We start from the raw sequence: 18,459 nt of genomic DNA on the forward strand, positions 1-18,459 counted from the left end.
AAAATGATCTCTTTAAATATCATGGACTGGGTGAATGTAAATTAGAGCACAATTCATCTCTAAGTTCCTCATCTTCGAATTGACGAGAATTTTCTTAGGTGATTTTGAAGGTCATTGTCCCCTAAATTTGTAAGTTTCTTGTGAATTGAGGCAGTTTCCTTCTTTTACATTCCCCTCCCCTTCCTTCCCTCTTTTTATTTCAGAATGATGGTCCTGAAAGTGACCATTATCTGAATGAACAAATATGTTTAAAAACAAGTATATAATCAGAAATCTTTCCCAGGTTTTACACACAATAGTGAATTTTTTTAGTTTGCAAGGCCTGAAAATGTTTGCAATTGCTTCTTCTCTTCAGTAAGCCTTGTTCCACACAACCGCCTACCATTTTTTCTTTTTTAAAATTTAAACAACATTTAAATTTTTAAAATTTATTAATATTTAAATTTAAATGACAACTTAATCCATAGTTATGATAGTTCTATTGTGGTTTCCTTTTCCTCCGCAGTAATTATTTGACAAAACACTTTTTCTGTTTACTTTCAACCATTTCACCATATCACACCCTCAGAAATCACAAAGAAGCCCTACTGTCATCAATCATCCAGTCGAGCTATGTTGCAGGCTTAAGACTTCATTCTAGAACCTTAATATGAGAAATAGAAGCATACTAGCTTGTGTTATTTATGGTCCTGTATTCATTGCATCTTATCTTAAAGAAATTAAACCAGAATTGGGGAAGCATAACACAGAATTTGGTAACACAAAGAAGAAATGCTACAGGAAAACATGCTATTATCATATATTAAATGCAGAGCAGTAGAACCTTGAAAAGTGGGACACTGATTTATCACATTGTCTCTTGACTGAATTAAGATCAGTTATTGAAACTAATAGAATAGAAAATAATCTGACAAAAGAGCTTAGAAAGCTAAGCAGAGATAATTCATTCATTGAAAATATTTATAGAGTTAATAAATTATTGAGTTAACCTAATAAGTTAATATCAACTTATTTAGGTATCATGCTTTAAATTGGTTCTATCAGTCAGCTCAGTCGCTTAGTTGTGTCTGACTCTTAGCAACCCCATGGACTGCAGCATGCCAGGCCTCCCTGTCTATCACCAACTCCCGGAGTTTACCCAAACTCACGTCCATTGAGTTGGTGATGCCATCCAACCATCTCATCCTCTGTTGTCGCCTTTTCCTCCTGCCTTCAGTCTTTCCCAGCATCAGGATCTTCTCAAATGAGTCAATTCTTCGCATCAGGTGGCCAAAGTATTGGAGTTTCAGCTTCAGCAACAGTCTTTCCAATGAATATTCAGGACTGATTTCCTTTAGGATGGACTGGTTGGATCTCCTTGCAGTCCAAGGGACTCTCAAGAGTCTTCTCCAACACCACAGTTCAAAAGCATCAATTCTTTGGTGCTCAGCTTTCTTTATAGTCCAACTCTCACATCCATACATGACTACTAGAAAAACCACAGCTTTGACTAGACGAACCTTTGTTGGCAAAGTAATGTCTCTGCTTTTTAATATGCTGTCTAGATTGGTCATAACTTTTCTTCCAAGGAGCAAGTGTCTTTTAATTTCATGGCTGCAGTCACCATCTGCAGTGATTCTGGAGCCCCCCAAAATAAAGTCTCTCACTGTTTCCATTGTTTCCCCATCTATTTGCCATGAAGTTATGGGACCAGATGCCATGATCTTATTTTTCTGAATGTTGAGTTTTAAGCCAACTTTTTTTCACTCTCCTCTTTCACTTTCATCAAGAGGCTCTTTAGTTCTTCTTCACTTTCTGCCATAAGATGACTTTCTGTCATTTGCATATCTGAGGTTATCGATATTTGTCCTGGTAATCTTGATTCCAGCTTGTGCTTCTACCAGCCCAGCGCTTCTCATGATGTACTCTGCATATAAGTCAAATAAGCAGGGTGACAATATACAGCCTTGACATACTCCTTTCCCTATTTGGAACCAGTCTAACTGTTGCTTCCTGACCTGCATACAGATTTCTCAAGAGGCAGGTCAGGTGGTCTGGTATTCCCATCTCTTGAAGACTTTTCCACAGTTTGTTGTGATCCACACAGTCAAAGACTTTGGCATAGTCAATAAAGCAAAAGTACATGTTTTTCTGGAACTCTTGCTTTTTGATGATCTAACGGATGATGCCAATTTGATCTCTGGTTCCTCTGCCTTTTCTAAATCCAGCTTGAACATCTGGAAGTTCATGGTTCACATACCGTTGAAGCCTGGCTTGGAGAATTTTGAGTATTACTTTACTAGTGTGTGAGATGAGTGCAATTGTGTGGTAGTTTGAGCATTCTTTGGCATTGCCTTTCTTTTGGACTGGAATGAAAGCTGACTTTTTCATTGGTTTTACAGCACAGCACAAAATAGACAGTTCCTTTGCTCCCCAAGAGTATAGTCCAGAGCATGAAACTATAGGGAATGTAGGGATTGCATAAATAACTTGAAGTTTTCAGATGGAGACTTGCTGGGAAAATAGAAAGAAAAGGGGAAAAACCTGGTTTGTCTGGGCAGAAGAAGGGGAAGTGTTGACCTGGTAAAATCTTTTTGGAAAAAGTAATGTTTAAATTGAACATTGACGTTAACTAGATGCCAGCATGACAGAGATGATGAAAAAGAAATGGAATACATGGTATGATAATTAGACAGTCATGAGTATGAGATATTCTTTGAACACAAGAAGTCTATATAGCCATGGAAAAAACAAACAAAAAAACCTACAAATAGAACTATTGTTATGACTCAGAAATCCCATTACCGGTCATATACCCTGAGAAAACCATAATTAAGAAAGGCATGTGCACCCCAGTGTTCACAGTAGCACTATTTACAATACTCAGGACATAGGAGTAATCTAAATGCCCGTTGACAGATGCATGGATAAAGAAGAGGTGGTACATATATACAATGGAATACTACTCAGCCATGAAAAGGAATGAAATTGACTGATTTGTAGAGACAGGGTGAAGTCAGAAAGAGGAAAATAAATATCACATATTCATGCAAATATGAGAAACAGATGATGATTATTGGGTCAAGATATTCTGAGATGGTGTTAAAGAGAATGGGTAGCATCCCAAAGGAAGTGGGGAGCCATTGAAGAAAAGTGGTAAAAGATTTGTGTACCACAGTGATCGTGATCTTATTGGATCCTATTGGAGAAAGCTTTGGAAGGAAAATGAGTGAAAGTGTATATATCTATATGTGCCTCTGGGAAAACATGTCTACCAGATAAGGTAGATTGTATTAACTACAGAAAAAGCAAGAAGTTTGGTATGATGATTTATCACATTTATGCAGCCTGGGAAGCCTTCTTTCTTGATGACAACACTCATTGTGAGATTGTAAATGTTTGTACTGCTGGAAGCATTTTAAGAAAGCAAGATTTTCTAGCCTTTCTGGAAAGGGTTCAAAATTTTGGTTCTCAGACCTTTGGATATCAGGGATCAAAAATTACTTCCCTCTCCCCTCCAAAAAACAAAACAAAGCAACAGCCCCAATAAAAATTTGGATTGCTATTTTTAATGCTAAAATTTTTAAAAATTTATTTTATTAATCATTTTTCTATTGAATTCTTTTTTGCCACACGCCACAGCATGCAGGATTTCAGTTCCCTAACCAGGGACTGAACTCACACCCCATGCAGTGCAAGCATGGAGTCCTAGACACTGGATGGCCAGGAAAGTCCTTAACACCAAAATTCAAAGACCATATAATCTCACAGTAAGTGGTAAGGCTTTTCATTCCTGTGAAAGGACAGTTAACATGTTGGTGTATATGATTTTTCTAGTTATGTAGTTCACAAAGCTATAACATGTCTTATTCACAATGGCCCAAAAACTGAATTTGTGTATGCCTCCACTCTACCTACCAGAGAGACAGGATAAAAACCAGTGTTGCCTTTACTTGTGAATCAAACATACCCAAGTCACTTAAGGGTTTGACATATACCTTAGGTCCACAGCTGTGTCTTTGGCTTGGGGCTTCCCTGGTGGCTCAGTGATAGAAAAATCTGCCCACCAATGCAGGGAGTGCAGGTCTGGAAGATCCCCTGCAGAAGGAAAGACAACCCACTCCAGTATTCTTGTCTGGGAAATCCCACGGGCAGATGGGCCTGGAGGGCTATGGGGTCCCAGGCCATGGGGTTGCAAAGAATCAAATATGACTGAGCCACTAACAACAACATCAACCAGGGGATTAACCTCTTTTACCCAGAAAGCAACATTAGTTGCTTATTCATTGGAAGAGAGCAGATGTTTCTGAGTTTTCTTTTGTTTGAAAGCTACTAGATTTGTAAATATTCCCTAGGACACAACACAATCCTGATGAGTCATCATACTTTCATTTAAGGGTGCTGAAAAGTAACCCCAGAATAGGAACAGAAACTTAAAACCTCTTATTTTAAGACTTCCGTGACTTGTAGCATTTTTCTAAGAAACAGACACCTATAATAGCTGCATATATATTAATTTATATTGAAAATGTTTAGGGAAAATAAAGATTCAGTGAGTGAGCATCTCTGAAAATGTTTATCGACATTATATTTTCACTTTCCTTTTATTCTTAACTAAAATAGTTCATCTGGTGGAAAAGAGCTTTGGAAACATGAATGTAATTTTTGTCTCTATATAAAGCAGGCTTAAGAAGGTCTGTGTGTTTAGTCTTCACCTGGAGAGGAACATACAAGCATGCCTCTACTAGCCCACCAAGAAGAGTATTTCCAGAAATTTGAACTTCCTGCTTCTGTCATCATTTCTTACATATTTTAGAGCAGAATAAATGCTATTATTATTAGCTAAAATCTTGCCTTTGTACAGTGTTGGTCAAACTTGTTTTAAGTTATGCACCTTAAAAGAAAGAAAAAAAAAGCAATTAAAAAAGCCATGGACTTTGAAATCAGGAAGACTTGAATCTGGATCTCTGCTCTAACACTTACTAACTTAAGCTTGGGCAACTTAGGGAAACTGTGCCTTAGTCTTTCATTTATATGGGAATATTATTAATTATTAATTAATATGGATAACACCTTGTCACAGTGCAGCTGAACATGAATGACAGATCATCAGTATGTCTTCTGGACCCTCGATAAATAGCTGCGATTCTCTTCTCAAGTCCATTCTTCCAGTTCTAGCGTTTAGTGCTTCCTTTCCACTTAGATGCCTTTGAATATAGAGGATGGTGGACACCCATCTGCCTGATCTAGAGTGTTCTCCACAAGGAAACATGCGAATGGTAAATTTCCCATTGCTTCTCAAATCAAAGCTTGCCTCTTCGGTTAATTCTGGATTTCAATTGAGTTTTAGTTACAAAAAATTTATCAAAGCATTGTTTATAACAGTGAAAAGTTGGAAACAGTATATTCTAAAATACTTATCCTTTAAAAAATTCTAGTGTACCATATATTGTAATTCTATACAATTGTTAAAAATTGGCATGTTAAATATTTCCAACACGCTGTGAATAGGGAGAAATATAAATAAAACAATGTATACAGTGTAATGGTATGGAAAAGCATATGTACATGCATAGAATAAAAAACCAGAATGATAAGACAACAAATGTTAACCCTTGTTAACTCTGGGTGTTAGGGTGTATGATTTCTATTTTTTTTTCTTCTGTATAACTAGGCCAGTGGCTATGACTTCTATAAGCCAGGATGTAAGAAATACCATGTTTCTTCTATTTTTCTAGTCAAAGTTAAACTGTTCCCAGTTGCCATCTGGCTAGGACATTTAATTTCAAGTACTGTTGAAACTTATTTCCTCTTAAAATTCTCCAAGTTTGTGCAAATGTCCTGTGGATATTGTAAAGTTCCAAACTTTTAAATAGAATCTTCAGCTTTTGTCATATTCTCATCATCCATGATAAGCCCAGCATGCCTTTAAATCTAAGAATTGTTTTCATGGCTCTGTGTGAACTCCTGCAGATATAGTCCGTTAACCCCGTCACCGTGCATTTTGTAATCCCCAATCTCTTCATGCTTCCTCAAATTGTTTTTCTCATTTCTTTTTTTGGTGGTGCCACATGGCATGTGGCATCTTAGTTACCAGACCAGGGATCGAACCCATGCCCCCTGCAATGGAAGCCCTGGGAGGGTGGAGTCTTAATTACTGGACCGCCAGGGAAGTCCTGTTTTTCTCTTTTTCACACGGTAAAGTTGGTCCCCACTAAGAATAAACTGGCTTTTTTGTTTAAGAATTAATTCGTGATGTGTGTAAATTTAAAGATGAAATCTAAAAATACATGATCAAATGCATACTATTGTGCATCACTGTGTATTACCTGTGTACGACTATGTAATAATATCTATTACTTACTATGTGTAAGGCACTAAGTCCTTAATTCTAAATGGAGTCTTTGAACCAGCAATCCTACACAAATTATCTTCTACCATATGGCCAGGTAGCCATTCTGCAGAAGTCTTGTTACCTGCTCTTTATCTGAGGCATGGGGTTACCAATTCTCTGTAAATACGCAAATCACCTGGATCCCTTCTACCTTGTCTTCATGTTCGTTCCCTTTCATAATTCCCTACAAGAATTTGCGCTTTTCAAACATAATTGGGAAAAGGCATGGAGGAAAGTGGGGAGTCCACAGTAGTAATCTCCATGCTTTATGATGGTTGCTTTTACTTCTTAAAAGATTCTTTATTAAAGGAACACAAAATCATGACTTGGAATAAAAAGAACAAACTATCCGCAATCATGAGGGATAAACAAAAAAGGATGGCACATACATTTTTCTAAATGTTCAACAATGGAATTGTTACCTTTCTAATGTGAATTAAAAAAAAAAAAGTTATCAGGGAACAAAGCAAGCAGCTGTAGACAAAAACTCAGAAATGTTCCCATCTCCTATTTATTTGGGAGTTTTTCTTTGACTTCTAAGGCTCAATTAATTTATCTGTGAATTTGTTGTTGTTCAGCCTCTTAAGTTGTGTCCGACTCTTTTGTGACCCCATGGACTGCAGCATGCCAGGCTCCTCTGTCCTCCACTGTCTCCCAGAGTTTGCTCAACTTCGTGTCCACTGAGTCAGTGATGCTATTAATCAAATGTGAACAAGCAATGGGAAATGGCTATAGATACGGAATTTGAGGTCAAAGGTTTGGTCAAACTTTGATGTTCAATTTTGGGTAAATCTACTTTACAAGGTTGGGGTAATGCTGCAAAGACCCCCCTTAATCTCAGAGTTTACACTCCATCAGAAGACCTCAGTACAATGGGGTCTTAAAGAAGAGTTTCTTCTTTAAGCAATCATGTCTGCCCCTCTGAGGACTTAAAAGCAGAGGATACATTTTATAATCCTAAATCTCCTTTTCCTCTAAATTGTTTTTCACAACTTTCAGATGGCAAAACTAAGAATAAACTGACTTAACTTGTTCAGACATAAATATATGAAGTAAGAGGCAATTTGGAGATTATATCTTCAGTCGCTCAGTTGTGTCCGACTCATTGCTTAATTCTTAATAAAACACTATTAAATACATACCACGTATAAGTCATTAAGTCTCTAGATTGAGTGTCTGAATCATCCATCTGATACAGATTATCTTCTCAGATCAAATGGCTTGCTTTATTCCTGTAGCTGAGTTTTGTCAGATTGCCTCAACCTAGTCTTTCCCATTTTGATAATTCTCCTCCCTTGGGAGTTGACCATTCCTTTTTGACACAGTAATAATTCTGGGTTTCCCCTCCCCACATTACAGTCTCCATTCTTCAGTCTCTGCTACTATCTTCCTAAATACCAGGTTAATAATGTCATTCCCTTACTAGGCCAAGAAACCAACACCCGTCTCTGACAATCAACTACCAAATTCAAAACAAAATAGTGTAACTAACCACTTCCATCATTTAATAGCTGAGAAGTTTCTTTTTTTCAAATTTGCCACATTCATTTATTCTCTTTATAAAAAATATTTTTTGTTGTTGAAGTATAGTTGATTGACAGCTTCTTGGCTAGTTTCAAGTGTACAGTAAAGTGATTCAGTTATACATGTATACCTACTCTTTTTCCTATTTTTTCCCTTATAGATTATTGCAAAATATTGAGGATAGTTCCCTGTGCTATATAGTAGGTGCTTGCTGGTTACCTATTTATATGTGGTAGTCAGATCAGATCAGTCGCTCAGTCGTGTCCGACTCTTTGCGACCCCATGAATCGCAGCAGGCCAGGCCTCCCTGTCCATCACCAACTCCCGGAGTTCACTGAGACTCACGTACATATTAATCCCAAACTCCTAAATTATCCCCCTTCTTCTACTTCGGTGATACCTGGGGAGGTTTCTTTCTTTCTTTTTTTAATTAATTCATTTTGGACTGTGCTAGGTCTTCATTGCTTTCATGAGGGCTTTCTCTAGTTGTGGCAAGCGGTGGGGTTGGGGGGAGGCTATTCTTCCTTATGGTGCATGGGCTTCTTATTGAGGTGGCCTCTCTTTTGCCGAGCACAGGCTCTAGGGCGCCTGGGCTCAGTGGTCACGGATTGCAGGCCCTCAAGCTTGGGCTTAGTTACCCCTCAGCACGTGGAATTTTCCTGGACCAAGGATCAAAACTTGGCCCCGCTGTGTGCCCTGCATTGGCAGGTGGAGTCTTATCCACTACGCCACCTGAGAAGTCCAGGAAGTTTCTTCTTCGTCACAGGAAAATGTCTAAATTCCTCCATCTGGTTTTTCATGAAGTTTTAAAGTCTGAGCCTCAGTGTACATTTCTGAACTGCTCTCTTCACAAGCTCTTCTCCTTTCTTAGAATTGCCTTTATACTTCCTCTCAATTGTTAATTCTTCCCTTACCTTTGCTGCTTAAATTGATCACAGCGACCCACCAAAATCCAATCCTAGTTTCATGGCCCAGTTTGGATTTCAGATTTGATTTAGTGCTTTCTTGTCTCTTCCTTACTGTCGTATTTCCTGTTCAAGACACTCGTAATTGCTTTGGGTCATATATGTCTTTCATGGTTCATGTGACAATACAGGTTTCTATGGTTGTACTTGTTGGTTCTGTCTGAAACTTTCCTCTCACATGGTTCCATGGTTGGTTGGTGTATTCTCATCTTTCAAGTAAAAACGTATCCTCAGAGCAGCCTTTTCTGGACATGTTTTTATTTTTTTTTTTTGTCATTATCATGTTTATCTTGCTCCTTGTCTCCTGCCTGCACTAGGATGTAACCTCTATGAAAACATGGACATTGTTCGCTCTCTCCAGTGCCTAACCATATGCTAGGTACAGGGTGAGTAGGCAAGACCTTTGGGGACTGGCTGTATGGAGCCCTTGGTAAAGCTGGGTTATGTTTCCAGGAATTCTCAGGCCCAATCTTGGCATAGAGGCAGGGTAAACGAGTCTTATTTTCAAGGGATGAAGTGACTTGGCCGCTTCAGTAGTAATTCTGTGCTTACTGAGTTTAATTTTTGCTTCCCTAAGTGTATTACAAAATTTGTAAAGGATTTCCTAGCACGGACATTTAAAAACTGTTGTGAATGAGGGACCAAATGAATGAATCATATTAACTGGGTGAACTGATGCTGTTTACTAAACACACATTAAATCCAAAGAGAATGATGTATGAGAGTTGGTGGAACATTCTAAAATAATGATGATATATAACTTAAGTCATGGGTTTATTACAAATAGCAGAATGGCTGTTAAAGAAAGTAAATAGAACTATCTAGAGAGCCAAATGAAAAGGAGAATGTTTTTTCTAGAACTATTATTTATAGCAAAATAGTCATACCTTCTTCTTTCTTCCTATTTTAGTGATAAAGGAAAACATTATCTGATATTTCAATGCTTTCTTTAAATTTAGCAATTTATAAGTGACAATGGACATACAACTGTTTAGGATATTAGTCTAAAATTTTATTTTTAATTCAATTATTGGACCACTGCTATTTTCAGGAAAGCAAAAATACTTCAGTAAGGTATTAATTAGGGAATGTTTAAGTTTGTTGAATCAGCACTGTTTTCTTTAATAGTCCTGTCTATATGTAGAAAATAGTTGGATCATTTTGTTAATTTGGAATGAGTTAGATTAGCAGAACTTTTTTTTAAATAACTGCTGGATTTTTGTTATTGTGGTTATAAATGATCAAATTTTACTCTATCTGAAAAAATAAACTTGGGACTAACTGGACTTTAAGACTAAATTATAAATGTAATGAAATTAAAATTTGTTATGTGACTATTTTTGTTATTTGGGTGAGGATCAAGAGTTATCTTTGTTGTGTTTCTAATCAGAGAATGACTGTATATATATATATTCATTCTTTATATATAAAGAATGAATGAAAACATATTTTTCCAAAGAGAAAATGTTGGTCTTGACAATATATTTAAAAAGTCAAATAGCAAAAGTGCTTTTGAGATGCTTAGTCACTGGTTTTATAAACATAAATATAGAAATGCTATTACCATTCTCTAATGGAAACCCTCTACTGACATCATCAGAGCTCAGTTAATTGAGGAACGCTGGACATTTGCTTAGCAGTAATTCTTTCTAATCAAGATTGCCTTCAAAGCAAAAGACATGGATTCAACCTCTTGTATGACTGCCAGTACCTTTAAATTCCAAAGGCACAAGAATGTTTAAATCCCTATAAAGTGTCTGCAAGTCAGTTTCTGAGCTGTGTGATTGGGTTTGTGCCCATTCTGACAGAATGGCTGAAATTAGACATAAGCTTACTTTACCAAATTTAGTGGGATCTTGAAGAGAAGAAAATAGCTTGTACATTATTGCCACAGTAAGTAAAATGAATTAGGACCACTTGGTTTTGTCAAAAGTTCCTGAACATGGTTCTACTGTGTATTAAGTTATATTAATCACTGAAAATATGACTCCATTTGTACAACATAAATTTGTAAGTCAGGGATTTCACTGACTTGGAATAGGCTGAAAACATGGTCAAACAATACTTGCTATAAGAGATGGCATGATATGCTGAAATAATTGTCAGACAGACTTGGATTTTTTTTTTTAAACTTTACATAATTGTATTAGTTTTGCCAAATATCAAAATGAATCCGCCACAGGTATACATGTGTTCCCCATCCTGAACCCTCCTCCCTCCTCCCTCCCCATACCATCCCTCTGGGTCATCCCAGTGCACTAGACCCAAGCATCCAGTATTGTGCATCGAACCTGGACTGGCAACTCATTTCTTACATGATATTTTACATGTTTCAATGCCATTTTCCCAAATCTTCCCACCCTCTCCCTCTCCCACAGAGTCCATAAAACTGTTCTATACATCAGTGTCTCTTTTGCAGACTTGGATTGAAATCCTGGCTTCACTACTGATTTTGTGTGCTTAGGGCTCTAAATAAGGACAATAATGCCTAATTCAATACAGTGGTTAATGATACTGCAAATGTAGTGATAAAGTAGGTGGCCCAGCATTGGCTCTAGACACGGAGCAACAGTGATATGACTACTGCTTTATTTGGGATTGCTGTTGTTGTCATTCAGTTGTTGAGTCGTGCCCGACTCTGCAACCACATGGACTGTAGCCTGTCAAGCTTCCCTGTCCTCCCCCATCTCCCAGAGTTTACTCAAACTCATGTCTATTGTGTTGGTAATGCTATACTATTATTTGGTATAGTCCTCTGAATATATTTTAAAAAAAACCATTGAGGAGGAAAAAGTTTCATAAAGTAGTAATAATCTCTCTCACATGTTCAATTAAAAAAATAGTAATTGAGAGAAAAATATCACTTCCATTTTTTAGGTCAAAATATTGATGCAAACATGGGTACAGTAAATGTACATTTAAAGTATAGATGATAATCCCTGCTGCTAAGTCACTTCAGTCGTGTCCGACTCTGTGCGACCCCATAGATGGCAGCCCACCAGGCTCCTCCGTCCCTGGGATTCTCCAGGCAAGAACACTGGAGTGGGTTGCCATTTCCTTCTCCAATGCATGAAAGGGAAAAGTGAAAGTGAAGTCGCTCAGTCGTGTCTGACTCTTAGCGACCCCATGGACTGCAGCCTACCAGGCTCCTCCGTCCATGGGATTTTCCAGGCAAGGGTACTGGAGTGGGGTGCCATCGCCTTCTCTGAGATGATAACCCCTAGTAGGTATTTAGCTATTAAAATAGAGTTCTTATTGTTCATAAATATACTTTCCCTAGATCTGTGCTTTCATCATGACATTTAATTTTTATGTATTTTTTAAAATACTGGTTTATTTTGGCTGCACCATGCAAAGTCTCGGTTCCCTGACCAGGGACTAAACCCAGACCATGGTGGTGAAAGCTCAGAATTCTAACCACTAGGCAACCAGAGAACTCCCATGATATCTAATTTTTAAATTAATTGTAAATATATTTTAATTAGGGTTCATTTCACCCTTCTCTCTGATTATCTTCATATTTCCAGGAATTTTATTAGTGTGTGTGTGTTCGGGGGGTGGGGTGGGGGACACAGGGCTTCCCTGGTGGATCAGTGGTAAAGAATCTGCCTGCCAATGCCTGCCAGTATAGGAGACACAGGTTTGATCCCTGGATCAGGAAGATCCCTGGAGAAGGAAATGGCAACCCACTCTAGTACTCTTGCCTGGAAAGTCCCATGAACAGAGGAGCCTGGTCAGTTACAGTCTGTGGGGTCACAAAGAATCAGACATGACTTAGCAACTAAATAACAACAACTGTGTAGAGGCATTAAAAAAATTAACATTTTCTTCTTTAATAATGATGCAAACGGCAGTGACAAGTAGGGTGCTAATTGGGTGTTAGGTTTAAGACGTCTTTGAACCTAATATCACCAATAACAAATTCAACAAACATCCTTTGAGCTCCTAATATGTTATAGACTTTGTGTGGAAAAAGGGTTTTCTAAAATTAAGGTTTGTTTCTTACCATCGTGGAGCATAAAATATTTTTTCTTGGACAGCCAAGTGTGATACAAATTTATCAGTGCTTTAATAAGTGTTCATCTTGAAATTGAAAGAATAATTCTGCTGGAAAGGTGAGTGGGTAGAGAAAGTTTTCAGACAAGGTATAATTGAGGTAAGCCTGACAGAATAAGTAGGATTATTTTAGTAGAGAAAGTTGTGCTAGGAGATTAGTTTCTGTGGCAGTCTGAATGAAAGATGAGAGTTAATTAGCTGGATGACAAAAAAATTCACAAGTGAGAATTACTTCCATTTTCTTTGATTGGGGTGTCTTATTAACTTGATTTTGTTAATGCATAAAGAGAGGAATGACTCATTAATTATATTCACAAACAGTGACAATACCAATTTATTGTTTTACTCTCACTATTGTTGCATTATGGACTAGAACACCCAAGTGAAGCAGTATACGAGAGGGACATATTATTATAAGTAAATTGGTTCACTGGTGACCACTTAGAACCTTCTTTGTTCTATCTGCAATCTGTATTAGAGTCCTCTACTCAGGTCTCTCTAAAAGCAGCCCGTGTTGGCAATAATTTGCACTGGATGTACGGATTAAACTATCAAATAGTACCTTATTCCTCAAGTCCAAGGTCATGGGAGACTGATCATTTTCATGTGCTTAGAATATAGGAAAGGTGAAGTAGAAGTCGTGAAAAAGAGAATAGAAAGCAACTGCACATATAGGAAGAAAAATCAGTCATGAAACATCAGTCTTCTTTTCTGCTTTTAAGCCATGGATTTTGATAAGTAACTACTTTCTTGTAGTTAATTCAGCAAGTTCTTAGGCTGTTCTTTTTGCTTACTTATCTAGTGATTAAATTACCTTATTATCTTCTGTCTAAATTTTTCAAAATTTTCATAACTAATGGTAAAGGATCTGAAACTTAAAGACTAGTAATAATGCATAAGGTGGGATTGGACTTAAAGAGGCTGCTACATACAATATTGCTCAGTTTCAGATGGGCCCACCTATATTCCTTCTAACAAATCTTCTTGATGGGCAGGCCCAGGACATAGGATGAATAACAGTCTTCACACCTAATTCATCCTATATATTGAGACAGGCTATGAAAGCAGGGACTGTATTACCTAAGGTGGAGATTCTTGGAACTAGTAGGCTAATGTTGGAAACATTTTTGGAGGAACTAGGACAAAGCAAGGACAGCCAATTTGAATAGGCATCATTCATCAAGGAGTCCATGCAAACAATGAGATCATAGGTAGGGAGCCAAACTGAATAGAATGTGGGCAATGCGAGGTGATCCGACATGCATTCCAGAGAGGAAGAGACATACCTGCAGTAGATTATTCACTATAAGGATGGAGTTAAGTCAGCCTGATTTAGTAAGGGTGGAAAGAGGCAAACATCTGCCCATACATTTAAAAAAATTAATTTATGTACTTTAATTGGAGGTTAATTACTTTATAATATTATAGTGGTTTTTGCCCTTTGACATGAATCAGCCATGGGTGTACATCTGTTCCCCATCCTGAAACCCCCTCCCACTTCCCTCCCCATCCCATCCCTCAGGGTCATCCCAGTGCACCGGCCCTGAGCACCCTGTCTCATGCATCAGACCTGGACTGGCGACCTATTTCACATATGGTAATATACATGTTTCAATGCTATTCTCTCACATCATCCCACCCATGCCTTCTCCCACAGAGTCCAAAAGTCTGTTCTTTACATCTGTGTCTCTTTTGCTGTCTCGCATATAGGGTCATCATTACCATCTTTCTAAATTCCATACATATATGTTAATATACTGTATTGGTATTTTTCTTTCTGGCTTACTTCACTTTGTATAATAGGCTCCAGTTTCATCTACCTCATTAGAACTGATTCAAATGCATTCTTTTTAATAGCTGAGTAATATTCCATTGTGTATATGTACCACAGCTTTCTTATTCATTCGTCTGCCACTGGACATCTAGGTTGCTTCCATGTCCTAGCTATTGTAAACAGTGCTGCGATGAACATTGGGGTACATGTGTCTCTTTCAATTCTGGTTTCCTTGGTGTATATGCCCAGCAGTGGGATTGCTGGGTCATATGGCGGTTCTATTTCCAGTTTTTTAAGGAATCTCCACACTGTTCTTTTTTAAAAGTTTTTATTATTATTATCATTTTTTACTTTACAATATTGTATTGGTTTTGCCATACATCAACACATACATCACACTGTTCTCCATAGTGGCTGTACTAGTTTGCATTCCCACCAACGGTGTAAGAGGGTTCCCTTTTCTCCACACCCTCTCCAGCATTTATTGTTTGTAGACTTTTTGATAGCAGCCATTCTGACTGGCGTGAGATGGTACCTCATTGTGGTTTTGATTTGCATTTCTCTGATAATGAGTAATGTTGAGCATCTTTTCATGTGTTTGTTAGTCATCTGTATGTCTTCTTTGGAGAAATGTCTGTTTAGTTCTTTGGCCCATTTTTTGATTGGGTCGTTTATTTTTCTGGAATTGAGCTGCATGAGCTGCTTGTTTATTTTTGAGATTAATTCTTTGTCAGTCGCTTCATTTGCCCACACATTTTGTTTGCTTCTTTTGCCGTACTGTGTAGTATGTGGAAGCTCCCCAACAAGGGATCAAAACCATGCCCTCTGCAGTGGAAGCATGGCATTTCAACCACTGGACCACCAAGGAAGTCCTCCCCATATGTTTTAACCCTAATCATAACATACCCTGGAATTCTCTTTAAAAGCATTTAATCAAAACTTTTTTTGATTAAATGCTTTTAAAGATGTATGGATGTGAGAATTGGACCATAAAGAAGGCTGAGTGCCAAAGAATTGATGCTTTCAAACTGTGGTGTTGCAGAAGATTCTTGAGAGTTCCTTGGACTGCAAGGAGATCAAAACAGTCCATCCTAAAAGAAATCAGTCCTGAATATTCATTGGAAGGACTGATGCTGAAGCTCTAATACTTCGGCCACTTGATGCGAAGAGCTGACTCATTAGAAAAGACCCTGATGCTGGGAAAGATTGAAGGCAGGACGAGAAGGGGATGACAGAAGACAGGATGGTTGGATGGCATCATCGACTTAGTGGACATGAGTTTGAGCAAACCCCGGGAGATGGTGAAGGACAGGGAAGCCTGGTGCGCTGGAGTCCGTGGGTTGCAAAGAGTTGGACACGACTAAGAGACTGAACAACAGAATCAAAACTTTTATCTTTAACAGGTTACACACTGTTATCCCCTCCAAATACTGAGGTACAATTTTTTATTACCAAACTGATTTGAGCATGGTGAAGCTGTTTTTCAAAGGAGTCTTTCTTCACAAGAGTCTTAGGAAGAAAAAACACCAATACAGTATACTAACGCATATATATGGAATTTAGAAAGATGGTAACAATAACCCTGTGTACGAGACAGCAAAAGAGACACTGATGTATAGAACAGTCTTATGGACTCTGTTGGAGAGGCAGAGGGTGGGAAGATTTGGGAGAATGGCATTGAAGCATGTATAATATCATGTATGAAACGAGTCGCCAGTCCAGGTTCAATGCACGATACTGGATGCTTGGGGCTAGTGCACTGGGACGACCCAGAGGGATGGTATGGGGAGGGAGGAGGGAGGAGGGTTCAGGATGGGGAACAAATGTATACCTGTGGCGGATTCATTTCGATATTTGGCAAAACTAATATAATATTGTAAAGTTTAAAAATAAAATAAAATTTAAAAAAAAAATGAGTCTTAGGATGTCTGCCATGCAAAACATACTCTTTTTTGTTACCTTGGGAAAAAGGTAAAAAAAAAAAAAATAGTAGTGTGCTCTTTGTTCCTCTACTTAGCATACTTAACCTTCAGAAATTTAGAATCTTCTTTGGAAAGAAAAAAATCTTGACTTTTAGAGACACCACAGACTTTTTTTTTTTTAGGAAGGAGAGATTGATGATATAGCAGTTTGAATTTATGGGAGAAAATCAAGACAAAAAGAAGTTGGATCTTGGGCTACAGAAAGCAAATAATTTTCCAGAAAATTTAATGATGGCATCTGTGGAAGTTATAGTCTTTGAAAATGTTTTAAAAGAGTGTGCTCAATATGAAAGATAAAACCTAGAGCTTGTTATACAGAGTGAAGTAAGTCAGAAAGAGAAAAACAAAATTCATACACTAACGCCTATATGGAATCTAGAGAAATGGTGCTGATGAACCTGTCTGCGGGGACGCAGTAGAGATACAGACATAGAGAACAAGCTTATGGACACAGTGGGGAAGGACAAGGTGCGATAAACTGAGAGAATAGCCCTGAAACATATATACTGCCAAGTCGCGTCAGTCGTGTCCGACCCTGTGCGACCCCATAGACGGCAGCCCACCAGGCTCCTCAGTCCCTGGGATTCTCCAGGCAAGAACACTGGAGTGGGTTGCCATTTCCTTCTCCAATGCATGAAAGTGAAAAGTGAAAGTGAAGTCGCTCAGTCGTGTCCGACTCTGTGCGACCCCATGGACTGCAGCCTACCAGGCTCCTCCGTCCATGGGATTTTCCAGGCAAGAGTACTAGAGTGGGGTGCCATTGCCTTCTCCAACATATATACTACCATATATAAAATAGATAGCTAACAGCAAATTGCTGTATAACAGAAGGAGCTCAACGTGGTATTCTGTGACAACCTCCAGGGGTGGGATGCAGTAGCCGGTGGGAGCAAGTTTCAAGAGGGAGGGGACATATGTGTACTTATGGCTGATTCACACTGTTGTACGGCAGAAACCAACACAGCACTGTAAAGCAATTATCCTCCAATTAAAAATAAATTAAAAAAAGACCAAATTAGAAGATCCTGTGTTTGAAAAGCAAGATATACTAAATGAATAGGTCAGTCTTTAAAGGCACTAATTGATTCTTACAGAATATGGATAAATTTAATCTATATACCTTTGTTACAGTGACATCAGGTATTTGAATTTACTTTGCATATTTTTGATTTAACCTGATTTGATTTTTTTCCCCCTAAATCTCAACATATGTATTACATTCTTTGGTATGTCTTTAATCTTAAATTTACAAGCACGTGGTTATTAACTGGCCTTTGGTGTTTGGGGAGGAAATATTTAAATGGATTTCATTTTTTAAGTGGTTTAATAGTTCATCTCCAAAATGTGTAGCCTATATTTTAGGTTCGTTATAAACTTTGCCTTTGTAAAGAGGAAAAAAAAATGCTCTGGGTTATTCATCTTTTCTTTTCTTTTTTTTCTAATTTTATTTTATTTTTAAACTTTACATAATTGTATTAGTTTTGCCAAATATCAAAATGAATCCGCCACAGGTATACATGTGTTCCCCATCCTGATATTCATCTTTTCAATTGAGTTCTTGTTTAGAAAAAAAAGGAGGAAGCAGTAGCTACTTAAGGACAAGAAGTATATTCAAACATACACACACATACACAGCATCCATGACATTTAGAACTGGTTAACTTACATTTTACTTGTGCATGATGTTTGACTTCAGCCTCCTAGTTCTAAACAGTAAACATTGACATTTAAGATGTTAGCTTCTCCAAGAACAGCGCTTTCCCTCCCTTCCTCTTTAATTCCACC

Source organism: Bos indicus x Bos taurus, chromosome 16, assembly GCF_003369695.1.
Source record: "Bos indicus x Bos taurus breed Angus x Brahman F1 hybrid chromosome 16, Bos_hybrid_MaternalHap_v2.0, whole genome shotgun sequence".
In the NCBI taxonomy this organism is placed as follows: domain Eukaryota; kingdom Metazoa; phylum Chordata; class Mammalia; order Artiodactyla; family Bovidae; genus Bos; species Bos indicus x Bos taurus.